General features: G+C 34.2%; 1 long non-coding RNA gene across 1 annotated transcript in view; it reads right to left on the reverse strand.

Annotated features, from left to right (window-relative positions):
• LOC132669506 (uncharacterized) overlaps nucleotides 1–16,996 on the reverse strand; it is a 161,688-nt gene extending 144,692 nt beyond the window's left edge. Inside the window, exons 1-2 of the long non-coding RNA XR_009606129.2 lie at nucleotides 16,872–16,996; nucleotides 13,990–14,154 (exon numbers count right to left, since the gene is read on the reverse strand). This is a non-coding gene — a long non-coding RNA (uncharacterized LOC132669506). The remainder of the gene's footprint in view (nucleotides 1–13,989; nucleotides 14,155–16,871) is intronic.
• Between the last annotated feature and the right edge of the window lie 526 nt (nucleotides 16,997–17,522).

The following is a 17,522-nucleotide window of genomic DNA, read 5'->3' on the forward strand; positions in this document are numbered from 1 at the left end:
TATAATACAAAGTGATATAGAAGTTTGAATAATTTATTTTAAAACAAATTGTTAAAATGCAAAATGTCATTCAACATTGGCTAATATCATTATTTCTTAAAAAATACACAAGAAGTTACTCTCACTTCCAAATACCATGGAGCAGTTTATAATAGATCAAGGATCTTGCTGAAGACAATTAGGAAAAGCTGGGTAACATAAAAAGACATAAGCTTGCAGGTACTGGAGAGTTGCTGACACAACCAAGGTTTGATGAACAAACCTTTGGAGAAAAAGGAATGTACCAAGATAAACCCAATTTTTTAAATATTTCTTTTTCTATCATGGTATATGCAATTCTTGTCTTAGGGCAAGGAGATGAGAAAGCAGGTAGAGGCCAGCTTCTACCTGCTGAGAAGGCAAAAACTAAAGTTTTGTGCTATCAAGACAGGCAGATATCTGAGGACTCTAGAGTCCCCCCAGAAAGGAAGAATCTCTTCTCTTCACAGAAGTTACCAATAAATCTGCATTTTTCATTACACTAGGAGGCCACGTAGAATGCAAATATAAAGTAGGACAGAGTGCTGGCATTCTCATGGCCCTGGGAAACCTCTCAGTTGAAAACCTTGGAAAGCTATCTTTGGAAAGGGATGAATAAGAGGAAGATCAATCATTACAAAGACAGCAAATCAACCTCCAGTCAGCTCAATTCATCATTAGATTGGTATTTTCTATCCTTTTGTTACTTGCCAGAGGATGTGATAAATCCTCTCTGGAATGAGATAACAGAAATCAGTTCCTACAATCAAACACATGTCTAGGATTCAATAAAAATTACAGTCGTATTGAAGAAAAATTATCAAAGGAACAAATAGACAACAGTAAAGAACCATAGGTGACACAAATATTAGAATTATGAGACATGCAATTTAAGACAAGTAGATCAATATGTTCAAAAAACGAAACAAGCCAGAAAATCTTACCATGCGACGGGAACATATAAAAAGAATTAAATAAAAATTCTAGACATAAAAATTTAGATTTAGATCTAAAAATTATGTTAACTTAAATTTAGATTTCAAAGTATAGGCTTAACAATGGTTTGGAAAGAGCTCAAGGAGGGTTCTTAGACCTGGAAGATACATCAGTAGAAAATATCCCAACTGAAGCATGGAGGATAAAATGAGCGGAAATTACAGATAAGATCATAAGATACATGTGGGTTGTGGTTAGAAAGGTCTAACATATATGCAGTTTGAGTCTTTGAAAAGAAAAGAGGAAAAATGTGGTAAAGGCAATATTATAGCAATTATTACTAAAAATTTTTCAATACTGAGGAAAAACTGCAAAGACAAACACAGGATGTCTTATAAACGCAAAGCAGGTAAATTCAAAGAATATCACACTGAGTTTCTTCAACATAAAACATGTAAAAATCATAGATAAAGAGTTTAACCCTAAGAGTACCCAATGGGTGAAAAATCCATTACTGTCAAAGAAGTGGAGGAAAAAAAGGAAACCAGAAAGTAAGTGCTGAGAGGAAAATTAAAAAAAAAACTATTAAATTAAAATTTTATACCCAGATGAGATATCCTTCAAAAAATGAGGCTGAAATAAAAATACAGAAACTAAGATTATTCAGAATAGTAGATACATGAAAGAGTAAAAGATTTCTTTGAGCAGAATGAAAATGAATCCAGAAGCAAAGAGAAAAATGCAAAGAATAAAGAGCAATGGAAAATGTATCTTTGTTTACACAAACATATACACATATCAAAAATGTGAAAAGAATCTATTTTGTCATTTAAAATATACTTAAAATTAAAATATTTGATGGAAATAAGACAAAAATCACAAAAATGGGTAAATGGAGATAAAGTGTTCTGTGTACCTTGCATGGTCTGGGAAGTAGTAAAAGTATAAATTTAAAATAGATGATCATAGAATAAAGATGTGAGTTATAATCTATAGGGTAAACGATGTTTAAAAAGTTAGGTATAATTACCAAACTAGCCAGGAGTTTAGGGAGGTTGGACATAGATTGATAAAAATATTTGATTAGTGCGAAATAAGGAAAGAAAGAAAAGTAAAATGAAAATGATGAAGTAAGCAAGAAATAAATAGTATGATAGTAAATGTAAACTCAGGTGTGTCAGCAATTACATTAAACATAAATGGAATAAATATGCCATTTTAAAAACAAAAATATCTGATGATTAAAAAATAAAAAAGCCCAGCTCTATGCTATTAAAAATGTCCTTAAATTCACAAAATGGTTGAAAGTAAAGGACAAAAACCATGTATCTTTACAAATACAAAGAAATAGAAAACTAGTGTGGCTATACTGACAGATAACAAGGTAGATGTTCAGGTACATAATCCTGCTAGAGATAAAGAGGAGCATTTTCTAATGATAAAAGGGTTAATACACTAGGAAAATACAGCAATTTTAAATTTATATACATCTGCTGACATTGCTGTAAAATATATGAAGCAAAATAAGGTGGACAGAAATATAAAATGCACAAAAGTCATAATGGGAGGTTTTAATACCTCTCTTAGTAATAATATAATAAACAGACAAAATAACAGTAAGGATATAGAAGAACTTAGCAAGAAAATAGTCTTGACCTAACTGAATCATTTAGAACATTCTTTCAAGTACACATAGAATGTATAACAAAATAGATGCCGTTTTTATCAAGGTTGGTGTATGTCCAACAAATTCTAGAGAGGTGAAATCATGGTGTATCCTCTGACTTTATTACTATTAGATTAGAAAACAACTTTTTAAAAAGATAAGTGAAAAGTCCACAGATTTTAGGAAATTAAAAAGTACACTTTTAGGAACAGACTAAATGTCCTTAATTTGTTAATAGGTACCTATATAAAACCTATAGCACATATCATATGTTGTAGTAAAACATACAAACTTCCCCTGCCCACACAAGACAGAGAAAGAAACAAAGATGTCCATTAGCGCCTCTTGTGTTCAACATCTAGTCAGAGTGATAAGGAAGAAAAAGAAATAAGAGATATAAGGCTTAAAAATAGAGAGAAATATAATAGCATTTACAGATGACATAACTGTATAAAATCCAAAGTCTTCTATAGTAAAACTAAAAAAAAAATCAGAATTTTAAATGAATTAAGCAAGTGAACTACATAAATGGTCAATATAAAAATATAAATTGTATTTGTATAGACCATTGACAATTGCAAAATGAAATTCTAAAAATACAGATACAATTTGCAATAGCATCTCAAAAAGCAAATACCAAAGAAAAAAAATATAACAAAATATGTATAAGACCTCTACCCATAAAACTGCAGAATACTGAAGAGAAATTAAAGAAGACTACTAAAATTTTAAAACTACTAAAACTTTATAAATATAAGACTATTAAAACTAAAAGAATTGAGAGAAACTAAATGAGACTATTAAAACTACCACGTTCATAAGAAGAATACAATGTTGAAAGCATAGCATTTCTCCTAAAAGTGATACATAGATTTGATGTTTTCCCAATCAAAAATCTAGCAAACATTTTTAAATGTGTATATTGGCAACATAATTTTCAACTCAAAGGGATAAGAAAAAGAACAAAATCAAAGGATATACATTACTAGAAATGAAGACTCAATAAAAAGTACAATTAAGACAGTGTAGAGCACAAGGAAACTTAAAAAAAAAGAATCTAATGACAATCTACACATACACTTGGTTTATGAAAAAGGTGACAGTGAACTGCAAAATTGAAAGATGTGTCTTTTCAATAAATGGCATTGGGCCAAATGAATATACATAAGGAAAAAATTATAACCAATTCCTACCCTATAGAATATGCAAAAATAAATTCACATGATCCATAGATATAAAAATAAAGGTAAAAGTATAATTTCCCCCAAATAGGACCATACTGTCACATCCTTGTGGTAAAGACATCTGTAACAGGACACAAAATGTGCTAATCATAAAGGAAAAGACTACATTAAAATTAAAAGATTATATTAATCCAAAGACATCAGTAAGAAAGTGAAAAAGGCAAACTTTAGACAGAAAAAATGGTTGGAAAGCTTTTATCTCACAAAATGACATATGTGTAGAATATACCAAGTACTGCAAAACCATAAGGAAAAAGGTTTAAAAAGAGAAAAGAAAAATGGGCAACCAATAGTTCATAATAGACAATATCCCATGGCCAGTAAATGCAGGGAAAGTGGTCAAAACTTATCAGTTGTCAAAAGAGGACAAATTAAAATTACAATGTCATATCACTACCTACCCACCAAAATGGCTCACATTAAAAAGAGTATAACATCAAACTCTGAAAATACATCATACATTGCTGGTGCAATCATGAAATGGCACAATCACTTTGGAAAACTGTTTGGTCAAATACACCACCGCTGAACATACCTTACTCAGTGTTTCTACTCCTAGATACCATATTTAACAGAAAAGTCCACTTATGTATCCAAAATACATATCAGAAGATCAATAGAAGCCAAAATTTGGAAACAACCATGTCCATCAAAGTAAAGATAAATGATTTTGGGGATATTCATGCAATGAAATGCTCTACAGCAATGAAAATAAATGAACTGCAATTACACCACATTTGTTTACAGCATGGGTACAAGAAAGTATATACCATATGTTACTACTAATAATAAAGGTCAACAACATAAAATCAACCCAAGCAAACAGGAATTAAGAAAGTGATTTTGTTGGGGGGTAGTGGTAAGATGGGACAAAAGTGAATTTCTTATATGCTAATAGTGTTCTATTCCTTTAAATCATTGGGGGTTACATGGATGTGTTCACTTTGTTCAAATATTCAATACTTCGTACACTTACATCTGTGCATGTTTGAACATGTGTTTAACTTCAATGAAAATTTACTTGACACAAAACAAATAATTACATAGTAATGAAAATAGGCTTCAAAAGACATTTCTCCAAAGAAGACATACAAATGGCCGACAGACACATGAAAACATCATGTGAAACCAGACACATGCTCAACATCACTAATTATCAGGGAAATAGAAATCAAAACCACAATGAGATGTCACTGCACACAAGTCAGAATAGCTAAAATCAAAAACACAAGAAACAACACGTGTTGGCAAAAATGTGGAGAAAGAGAAACCCTATGCGCTGTTGGTGCAAAGGCAAATTTGTGTAAAATAGTATGAAGGTTTCTCAAAAGTTTAAATAGAATTACCACTTGATCCAGTAATTCCACTACTGGGTATTTACCAAAAAGACCCAAAGAACACTATTTCAAAAAGATATGTGCACCCTATATGTGTGTGTGTGTGTGTGTGTATACACATATGTATGTATGCACATATATATATATACACACATATATATGCATACACATAATAGAATATTACTTAGCCATTAAAAAGGATGAAATTTTTTCATTTGCAAGAACATACATGGATCTAGAAGGTATAATGCTAAGTGAAATAAGTCAAAGACAAATACCATATAATTTTATTCACGTGTAGAATTTAAGAAACAAAACAAACAACCAAAGGAAAAAGAGACAAACGAAAGACAGACTCTGAGCTATAGAGAACAAACTGATGGTTACCAGAGGGGAGGTGGGGAGGGTATGAATAAAATAGGTGAAGGGGATTAAAAGCACACATTGTGTTGAGCACTGAGTAATGTATAGAATTGTTGAATCACTATGTTGTAGGGCTGAAACTGATACAATACTGTATTTAATTATACTGGAATAAAATAAGAGAGAAAAAAGCTTTGCCTTTTCATGTTCTCTAATGACTTGTTATACCAATAAAGAAATTGTACCATAGCTGTGGGTTCTATAATGGCTTCATGAAGATTTTGGTCTTCAGATTTACTAATGACAAATAGAAGTTAAGGACTTTTACTTATAAATACCTCTATAACAATAACTCCATGTGAAAGGCACTATGAAGTTCCATGCAATGTTTATACCTTAGAATTTCACATGCTTGTACTTTTTCCCTTAAAATATAAAAAAAATTATATTTAGAAGTAATTATCTTATTGTATCATGGCTACATAACTACCAAGTGAGTAGGAGGTAATACCATTATCCCATCTAACAAGTGAGGCAGAATGAACCAAAAATACAGCCCAAACCCATCTACTAAAAAGGGTTTTTACTAAAAGAGAACTGATTGATTCAGTACTTATTTTGTGAACTGCAAACTCAAACATCCAATTTCTCCTTTGACCTAATCTACCAGACACAGACTCCACCAGTCATTTTTCAGAAACTAGCTTTTAATATCGCCTTCAGTGGAGAAGTCCATGAACGCTTGTTCCAGACACAAAATGCTTTGGACAGCTGTCCACATTTCTCTCCACACCTTTCTTTTCAAGACTCCCTCAATTCTTCTGATTATATCAGATAGACAGCCTGACTGACATGCTAATCGGCATTCAACACCTTACGTAGCTCTACTCTCTCCCACTAAGAGGGCAGCTAAATTTCCTTTAAAGAGAGAGAATGTGTCCCCTGATCCAGAATTCTGACAGCGGCATCAGTGGGAGTGAGAGGTAGACTGCTTCTTTTTCTTAAAGGAAATGAAGATTGTTACATCCACATTAAACTTCCACGCAACATATATGAAAGTAGTAACAATGCCTCAAAAGATCTGGTGGGTGTCCTGACGACAGTACATCTCATCCTCCTCAAAACAAAAGAGTTATTTCTGATGTGATTTATGGGACCAATTTGTCTTACCTCACCAGAATCATGTTAGTCTATCTGATTATGTTCCAGGCTATCTCTAGGGATCAACTTCTTTAGTGGGTAGTTAATTCTAGGAGTGGTCTACATCTATGAATCTAGCCTCTAAAATTCTCCAGTTTGTCTCAAACTGGTTTATATTGCCTTGTACTCAGGAAAGGGGCTCTCATTCTCTCACAGTTAGGTGGACCAAGTCATTAAAATAAGCGTTTATTCCTCCCCCCCCCCGACCCCCGCCCAATTATAGGCACCAAACCCTACATGGAAACATGATTTCATTCAATGTGATAGCTATCGTGAAATCCACACTGGAAAATTTAACCAAATTCACTTCTCCTAATTTCAATCCCAGTATGTTCTTTCAAAATTGTCTGAATTATATGATGTTAGCAAAGAACATCAGCAATGAAACATGAATTATAATTGGCAGTATGCTAGCCCAGTAGCTAGTATGCTAGACAGTAGCTAGTATGGAGCTTGAGAACTTCAGCTACCAGGTCTTCTTGGTTTCAGTTTCCCATCTCTACCCCTGTAAGGTCCATTCTACATGTTCCCTAAACAAATCTCCTTAAAATTCACGTTGCTGATGTTCTTAGAAAAGCAATATCTTCTGGTGTACTTTCAGAATCGAGTCCAAAATTCACAGCTGACGATAATAATGGGCTAACTTCCCTCATTCTCTCATCTTTGCCTATCATGATTATCTATTTCCATTACCTACTCTTAGATCCATCAGCTATTCTGTTCAACTGGAGGAAAATCTTTTCATTTACACACACATACACACACACACACACACACACACACACACACACACACACACACATTTTCTTCTAGGACATAACCAGTTGATTTGAGGGAAATAGACAATATGCAAAGAGCTAACGTTATTTAAATATTCAACACTATCATTTTAAAATGCTAGGATTCCATACAGGCTAATTATTTAAGATAAAGAATAAAATATTCAGGAGATACTTTACTTAAAATTGAAATGGAACTCAAGTTATTCTGCTGTCAGCTATTATGAGGTTTCAACATTGTGAAAATTATTAGATTCTGGATTTGTTACTATAAAGAGGAAGGACTAGTCTTTAAGTTAATGAATGAATGTTGCAGGTTTCAAATTCTTATACTTTCAATTTTTATTCACAAAACCTATTGCCAGAAACAATATTTTATTAACAACTGAATAGCATTATTATCTTTCCTCCCAGGATTTATTTACAGCATATCATTAGTGACACAAACACCTTTATGTACCCAAAATATTTTTCTATATACAACCAACTGGAAGAATTAATTATTTATTAGTATTTAGATCCTGAATTTCTTTAAATGGCCTTTGAAAGATATTTCAAAGTCCTCCAAGACCATTATAAAGTACTAGGGGTAAATTCATGTTTGTCATCCAAATTCCTTACTGGTTTTCAATGAACTTCTCACTTACCTGGATACTATGGGTTTGCACATTCTGTGAGCCTTGAATATTGATTTTCACTTAAAAATTTTAAAGAGATGATCTGGATTGTAAGTAACATAAACTCTGTGGGTATTTAAAATTGAAGAGAGCTAAGAAGAGTTGCTTTTAGAAAGAGCAAAGAGGACAAGTGAACAATTTAAAAATGGAATGAATGGAATTTAAAAATGCAAATGAGTGAATCATATTTTTCACAGAAGCCAGATGTCCACTTGCTTCCATGTTACAAATCAGTATAAAGGCTTATTTGTAAGGCAAGGTTTACGCAATAAAAACAAAATGATGTATTTAGAAAAACAGTCTATTGATCCATCTGGTTTCAAGGTCTATGTAAGAAAGAAAAAAAGATGGCATTTTTGTTAACTTCACCTCAATTATCAAGATCAGAGTTGTTAATTTTCCTTCAAAAGGCCAGCAGATATGCACTACTTTGTATGCAAAATTTCTCTGTGTATACTTACTGAGCATTTTCTGTAAAGAGATATTTCCTAAAAGATTAAGAACCACTGCCCTTCCAGCCCAAACATCTCCATTTTAAAATCACATTGTTTGCAACTTCATTTGGTTAGATATTAAGACACGAGTGTGGTATTTTAAGAAGTCAAATATCCTGCAAGTAAAATTTTTTCTTGAAATAGTCCACTTTGGTAAGTGGATCAGAAATTAATATACTTGGGAAACAGGAAGAGTAGAAATGACAAAAGCACCTAAACATCAATTAAAGATAATCATTTTGTTAAGATAATCATTTAGCCTTGGAAATGATAATACAAAAATCACCTAGGACAGACAAAAAGAAATATTAAAAATTACACTACTACTTCAAGTATATTTACATTTATTTGGCTGAGGGTTTGGGCATTTGCATTAACATAATCAGTTACACATATTTGATCAAGTCCACCAAAAAAATAAATAAACTGAGAATTGAGAAATTTACTCAAACTGTTGAGTCATTGAATTTAACACTATCATATCACTTGAAAATTTGTGAATGGGAGGGGCATAAGGAGAATAGAAACCTATGCATCCCTCGGATGCCTAAAATCACTCAAAGTTAGCCAAAGTATATAATACAGATGCTATTTCTTGAATTTTTATTTGAATGTTCTCTTGGAAATTTCTACTTCAAATCCCTTACTATACTACCATAACCACTATTTCACACCTCTATTTTTTAAAAGGGCTACACAGAAGAGAGGGAATGGAGATTTATCAGTTATTGAGAAAATGGAGGTGGAAGACAACCAACACCTACCAGTAAGGCTCTTTGACACCCACATCCATATAATCCACCAGAGACTGTTATTTGATCAAAAATAAGTATATTTTCTGGCTTATTTCACTAGATTTAATTCAATCTTTGCTATATTTTTTTAAAAAATTTTAACGTTTATTTATTATTGAGAGAGAAAGAGAGAGAGAGAGAACACAAGCAGGGGAGGGGCAGAGAGAAATGAAGACACAGAATCCGAAGCAGACTCCAGGCTCTGAGCTGTCAGCCCAGAGCCCGATGTGGGGCTTGAACTCAGGAGCCTTGAGTTTCAGCCTGAGCTGAATTCTGACGCTCAATCTACTGAACCACTTAGCCACCCCTCAACCTTTGCTTTACATAAATAGAACTTGCCTAACTAAACAGAATTTTTAAACAAGGGTTGTGGCTAAATAACACAACTTAAACAGTGTACAGTTTCTAAGATTTTCTTTTGGAGTTATTAGACCAATCCATTTTTACCTTCTGTACCTAAATACAACTTTATTACAATCCGAGAAATATAATGCATTTAATATAAGGCCAGGGAGTTATAGAAGCTACTTAAAATAAGAAACCTAAGTTTCACCTAACTTTTACAATAACTAAGGCAGGTATTTTATACAGGGAACAATAGCTCAGGAATACATCTCTCAGTGGAGTTGTTAATATCTATTCCTATGGTATACAATAAAATGCATTCATTCTTCATTAGCTCTTTTTGGTAAGGACACAATATTATTTGCTCAGGAAATGAACCAGAAGTCGTTATTTGATCTTATTATTTTCTGAAATCACCAGGCCAAGTCATATGACTTGGACTCATAATGTAGGAGATCACCTAAGGCCTTGCTTCTCACAGTGTGAACCACAGACCAGCAGCATTAGCATAACCTTTGAGCGTGTTCAAAATGCAAATGTTCCCACCCACCCTAGGCCTACTGAATCAGTATCTTCAATTTGACAAGATCCTCAGGTTATTCATATACAGATTAAATTTGAGAAGCACAGGTCTAGATTAGAGGTTCTTCAAGTGTGATCCTCAACCAGCAGCATCAGCCTCACCTGTGAGTTGGTAAAAAAAACGATAATTCATCAATCCAACTCTAGGCCTACTGTACTTTAACAGGTTCTCCAGGTGGTCCTTATGCACATTATAGTTCGAGAAACACTGACCTAGATCATTAAATTCTGATTTTGTTGGAAATATTTTCTCTGTACCAAGCCCTCCTGCTACCTGCTTCTTTTTCACACCTACTAGAAAGACAATCCTTCTAACACAATCCTTTCTATTCTATAATAGAAAGGTGGGGGGGGGGGGGGCGGGAAAGCTTGTATATTTGGCTGTTCTTGGAAAGCCCTAGAATCCCATCAAACATTTACAACAATTTGAGGGTAGGTTTCCCTATTTGAGTTTGTTATTATGCCAGCATCATTCCTATTATCTCAACAGATACCATGAACGTCTCCTGGCCACATTCACTTATGTTTACTTTCTCACACATGAGCACGCACATGCACACAAGCACACCATTCAAAAAAACGGAGGTACTGATTATGTAGTAAGTAGTCATATTAGTTACATATTTCCCCTTAAGTAGTTATTGTCTTCCCCTTAAGAGAAGAAAGAACACCCAATACCAGAACAAACTGGCAAAAGCAGAACTTCACAATCATGCACATTTTTAAAGCCACAAAAAAACAATGTGTTAAAGCCAATGGCCTCCTAAACAGTACAGATTAAGTCAGTTCTCCTGTGGCCATCTTTGGTCTCTTGGCAAGAAACTGAGGTAGTCCCATTTTTGCCATCAATCTAGTTCAGTGATCACCTTCTCTATGAAGCCTTCCAGTCTCTCCGGGGCAAAATTAGAAGCCCCTCCTCTGACTTCCCATAGACATGTTGGTGTGCATTTATCAGAACCCTTGTTTTGTTGTGTTGTTAACTTTGGTTTACTGCCTCAATCGCCAGACTATGAATATATTAAAGGTCTGGAACTTTATCTTAGTCTCTGAATAACTGATAGGAAGGATGGTCAGGCTCTTCAGTTAGTTCTCCATAAATATCTCTGACGGAACAAATGAGTAAATGAATGAAACTATCATGGTAAAAAGAATATATCCTTTCAAAGCATAAGAGCTCTAACAACAATGGAAACATCAGGCATCTGAAATAATTACAAATCTTGCATTCCTTCTTAGGTTAAGAGTGCTAGAATCTTGTTTGTTTTGTGCCCATGTAGTCCCTAAACAGTTTAAATGACTTGCCCAGATTTATATAGCATGATATTAAAAAATCAGTCAAATATCTTTTTGGTTTTTCCATTGGCCAACACTGTTACTTCAAAGACCGTGAATGAACCCAATTATGTGTCTTTCACGCTTAAATAATTATGAAAATTATATTGCATTTCACCTGAGCCATCACATTACTTGTTACATATTTTAGAACTGTAAAACATGTTTTTCATTCTGCATCATCACTTGTAAGTCTCAAAGTTCTTACTATTGGAAATAGATTTTCTCCTGTCTGCTTTAGGGTAACATTGAAACACTTCCAGATCTCATTTCACCTTAAAAGTCCTCTTCCTTTTTCAATACCTGTGCTTGACTCCCCTTAATGTTAAAGTTGTTTACACACACTAGTGAGACAGAAGACAACTTAACACTGCTTGGGAGGATTTCTTTCTTATGCTTTGGTCCCAAACAAGTACATGTGATATTGGATGACCTTCTGCTCCAGACTTCCACCACTTACACAGTGGCTTCCTTTTCTTAGATGTAGCAAAGAAGAGTTTAGGCCTCAAGCCTTTGAAGTGGAGCATCAGTAATTTACCATATGAGCAATGAACAATCCCAAAGATCTCTGGGGCCAGAAAATCAACATTATTAACAGTACTATGCTCTTACCCCAAAATTACCCTCATCCACACTTTAGCTTTCCAAATGTATTTTAGTTACAGAAGGCTAGTCAAGTGCCATATTTGAAGAAGTGAAGATAAACAGGGATACAAGAAAAAGACAAAAGTGGTCACAGTAAAGAAAACAATATAAACAAACACCTTATGAATATAACCTATCATACGCTTATTTACTTGGTTTCTTTCTGAGAACATTTGTATAATTCTCTTGTACAGGTGATAAAATCAGTTCATGAAACACCATTCCCGGGACTAGAAAAATTTTTCAGGGCAAATATATTCAAAATGTGCTCACTGAGCTAAAAGAAATGCAGACTGTGTGTGTGTGTGTGTGTGTGTGTGCGTGTGTGTGTGTGCACGTGTGCGTGTGTTCTGCCAACTAAATATGTGATTTTGAGATACTTCAAGGGAAAATATATTATTTCTGTATGTATTCCCCACCTACATACTACAAAATGACTACATAGATGTCATGTCAAAGCCATAATAATTTCTTAACTACATGGAGGGAGATATGAAAAGAGCGAATACTGAAAGATGTCTTAAGCCTCAGGGCTGTCAAATACTGATTTATAGTAAATTTCTACCAAAACAAGTCTGAAGTAAACAGATATTAATTTTGCATTAAAAATATCTTATTCATTCAGATCATGGCAAAGATAATTTGTAAAATGAGAGACCTAGAATATATAATCCTATACATCTTTGATTCCATGGAATGTATTAATGATTATTCAGATTCTTACTCAAAGTGAAACAGTGACACTATAATACAGGAGGAAAACAAGTTTCTGTAACATTGTGAATAACAGTGCCATTGTAATACCTGAATTTATTTTGCTTTAAATGCAAATATTAACTTATTCTTGTTGTTTGTAAAAACACCATAAGAAGAAAAAAATGGAAAAAAAAAAAAAACCTTAATGGATAACTAAAGAGCTCTGTGTGATAAATTCAATTCAGGTTTAATTTGGAACAGAAATCTTTTAATGTGTATTTGGTTAAGGATATGTGATCTGGTCACAAACAATGAATGGCCTGGGATGTAAGACACAGCTGTGAGTTTTAAAACTACAACTTAGAGAATTTTAATGTCTTAAATTTATCACTGTCTATGATTTTACAATAGTCCCATAATCTACTTTAATAATAGCACATGTTTTTTATTATTTTGTGAAGTCTCAACCCCACCCTTCAAGGAAATCAGATTTCAGAAGTTCTCAAACAAGTCAAAACCCTCCAACATGAAATTTATAATCAAAGACTCAGCCCAAAAATACATGTAAATTCTGTTCAAGTAAAGTATCTCTCTCTCTCTCTTAAATGTTCTCACATATCAAATCACTGCATTCATCCCTATGTATTATTTCTGCTATAAAAATATCAGTGTGCTTTTGGAAAGGTTTTTACTCTTACAAAATTATTGAGATGTCTACCTGAAAATCAATGGTAGGTTTGGTGACATAATTACTCTAATTCTCAAAAGCCAGGCATTCATAAATGTGGAGCTATGTCTTTTCCTGGTGGTAAAGTTCAGGATTTGCTAATTGGTACAATCAGAGAGCAATAGTTTCAAGGCTGCTGCAGCAGTATGCTTACCTAAATTGATGCACAAGCTAGGTCCATGACGAGAAGCACTCATTTACCCATAAAAACTGAGAAATGATATTGCCCAGTAATCAATTTGCGTAGGCAGTTGTTCATAGATGTGTCTCTGATCCATGCACTAAAAAGCAGAGCCATGTAGTATCTTATTTCTTCACCCTCCAAAGGAAAAGTCAGAAAACAAATCACAGAGAAGGGACTCAGAAAACACAAGAGCTGTATCTTCAGCCCACATAAGCTTATTATATGGTTGTACAGTTATAAGAATTATATCAGTAAAGCACCTAAATAGACATTTCACTTGAAAGTAAGAAAATATAGAGCCCTATAATAAAAATAAAGACTTTGCAAGCCAGTGTTAGTTTCCTGTTTCCAAGTTCATGAAAGAGATTATAAATAGCATGTACTTTTTAACATGCACAGTCTATAGCTTTCAAAAATAATATTAGATAGGGTATACAATACATTTATTTAGTTATTGCTTACAGCAAGATAAATATCTGTCATTTTATCTATACTTCTACCCATAACTAGAAACTATGACAACCCCCTTCACTGTATTTGTATTATTAAAGATTTTGTAAGGCTACCATAGCTATATTTACATATGTACAACTTGAGGTGCATGGGAAAAAGCAAGTAATCAAGAGCTTCAATTTGGTGTCTTAAGAATTGTCCTCTATTCTTATTATCCTGCGATTGTGTTCAGAGCTCGAGAATTTAAAATGGGGGAAAAAACACCCTCATATAGCAATCACCATTTTTCCTGTAATCAAGTCCATACTTCTTTTCATATTCTTTCACTGGATTGCTTTTCTCTGTTTATTGTTGTTGCTAAACAAGGTGAGAGTTTAGACGACATTTTTCAGTGATGATTTCTTTTGCAATAACAAAATCTTAAATGCAGTCTCTCTTTTCCTCCTGCTATATGCTATCAAATTCATCTTTGTATGGAAGGCACAAACTAAAATGAGTAAATTGCCCTTAGTAGGTAGTACTCTTTTCCAGACACTAGGAAGTAAATTGTCAAAGAGTTACATAGGGTTTTAGCCGCATGATTCCCATTGACTTTAATGGGAGTTGCACGGAAAACACCCCATGCAAAGCTTAGAAAAGTAGGGGTTAGTTTTCCTTATGATCTCCACTATATTTTATACCCTCTAGCCCCGAACATTCTCTCTTCACATACCTCTCTGTTCTCCCCTTTCCCTGTCCTACCCCTAAATGGATATAAATCTAAGGTCATTTAATTTAGCTATCTGTGTACATAGCTACTCAACATACTCCGCCCCTAACACCATACCCAAGTCTCGCAGTTAAACATCTCTTTCTCCAACCCCCAACTCCAAACCACCCAATGTCCAGTTTACATGGATAGCTAGAGAAAAATGTGTTTTTCATGTTTTTAAGGATTAATATAATATTAACAATATTTTTTAAATTTGTACTGTTTCAAGTGATATCAAAATTGCCTAAATTAGATTCTTTCCTCCATCTTAAAAAGTGCCTATGTAGTATTACCACTTTCACTATTATTTACATTTAAAGTAGCTTTAGTATTTTCTGAAAGTTCCCTTAAAGCACAAATCTATAAGCTACTGGGAAATACACGAGGCATTGTAAGGCAGTTATCATAGCCACTTAAGTAGCAGTTAGCTGAAGTGTTTCATAGCACAACTAGTGAACAACATAATAGATACCATGATGTTAGATACTGGCAGAATGGGTACAAGTTTCTATCATGTCTGGGGAATGAAGGACAGTCTTGTCTCTGTGATAGAGACAGCAATACCACAATTGCCTTATGTCACTCTTATATAATACATTGCAACACACACACACACACACACACACACACACACACACCCCTATGGGATTGTTCTAATTCCCTAGCAAGTTTTGATTGTGGAGAGAGCCAAACTAGGCTAGCTTTGAGCTAGATTTTTATGAGTGTTTGGTTCTGTATAGAATGCACAAAAGGCCCAATCTTCGTGCCTACCACTTTTTTCATTACTGTGGCATTAATTACAAAGTAAGATGCCAAGTAATTGGCAAGGGGAACACTACTTGCTTATTTATCGGATACCTTTATCCTATGCCCCTGGCTTCTCTCCTTTACTGCACTTTTATAATAGATTACCAGAGTAGCAATGTAAAGAGTAAAGGGTCTTTCCTTTGCACATTTATAACCCAACTTACCTTGAATTCTTTGTCTTATTTCAAATCACACCAGTAAGAAACGGTTTGCACTTAGCCACATATTAATCAACACACAATATACACACATACAAGCCTAAAACAAAGCAGAGTATGTTCTGCTAAAAGCAACTGGTTTACTACCAAAAATCTTTCCAGTTCATTCTTACACCTATGGATTCATTATTTCTAGGAAACACTGTGGGAGTGTGCCATAAAATATCAGACAAACAGCGAACATCCTGAAATCTTCTCAACACAGAGTACCTCAAAAACATACAAGAACATACTTTTTCTCAATTTGTTGTCTTATTTGTCCCCAGTTATCATCAATTACTACTGTTCTGTCTCTGTGTTGATCATGACAAAAGATATGTTTTTCATAAAATAACACGTTTGGACATAACGAGAACGTCGGTTCCCATCTTTCCCGTTGCCGCATAGCACGTCTCGTGCTGTACAGGCGCAGTTGGCTGTCCAAGGACCCTGATGCCAAATTGCGGAGGATATTCTTGTCGCAGTGACAAATTGCTTGCTGGTGGGCTGTGCAGAGTGTTGTTCTGGCAGCATCAGAGTTGTCTACGTGTCTGTCACTTGGTTAGGCTGCTTCAATGCTAGGTGATTTCATCCCCACCCCCCCTCCCCTCTCCTTTTCCTTCAATGCGATTTTTCAGACTTACCTTCGCTTCCCAGTGAGTGGGGGCTTAACTTTCACTTGACAATGAGCCTATGGAAAAGCCTCCCAAGCTCTCCGTACAGGTATCTGTAGGGTGAGAGAAGGATTTTTTTCACTGTGCCATACTTGTTTTCCATACAAACCTACAGGCTGCCATTACAGCCACCCACATCCCTGTTGGCAACGCACTTATGCAGTGAGCGCCTTAATGAATCCAGACAAAACTGCACAGCATTCCTGACACACAAGAAAATCATGCATTTTAATGGTATTGCAGGGTAATTTATTTCTTCAGTCTGTAAAATGTTGATGGTCAATGTTATTTGATAACATTTCAGCAAAAAGATTATTTTGCTTTTGATTTGACGCTTATTTTTAAAACTAAAAAGATTTTTTTTAATTCCTTACATTAAGTATATTTCTTCAGCGAGGATCTGCTTTAAAAACAAAAAAGGGCAGAAATGTAAATGAGTAGACAATATTCAGTAAACAAATTAGCTTGTAAACATACTGCAGGCAATCCCAAGTGTCTGTTGACTACCTATGAAGGTATATAATTTAATGCCTCCAGATAATTTGTGGGTAAAGTCTAACCGGTTGACATTTTGAGATAAATAATAAATAATACTCCTATTTCATTACAGAGTTTATAATT

This window comes from Panthera onca, chromosome B3, assembly GCF_046562875.1.
Source record: "Panthera onca isolate mPanOnc1 chromosome B3, mPanOnc1 haplotype 2, whole genome shotgun sequence".
NCBI classification, from domain to species: Eukaryota; Metazoa; Chordata; class Mammalia; order Carnivora; family Felidae; genus Panthera; species Panthera onca.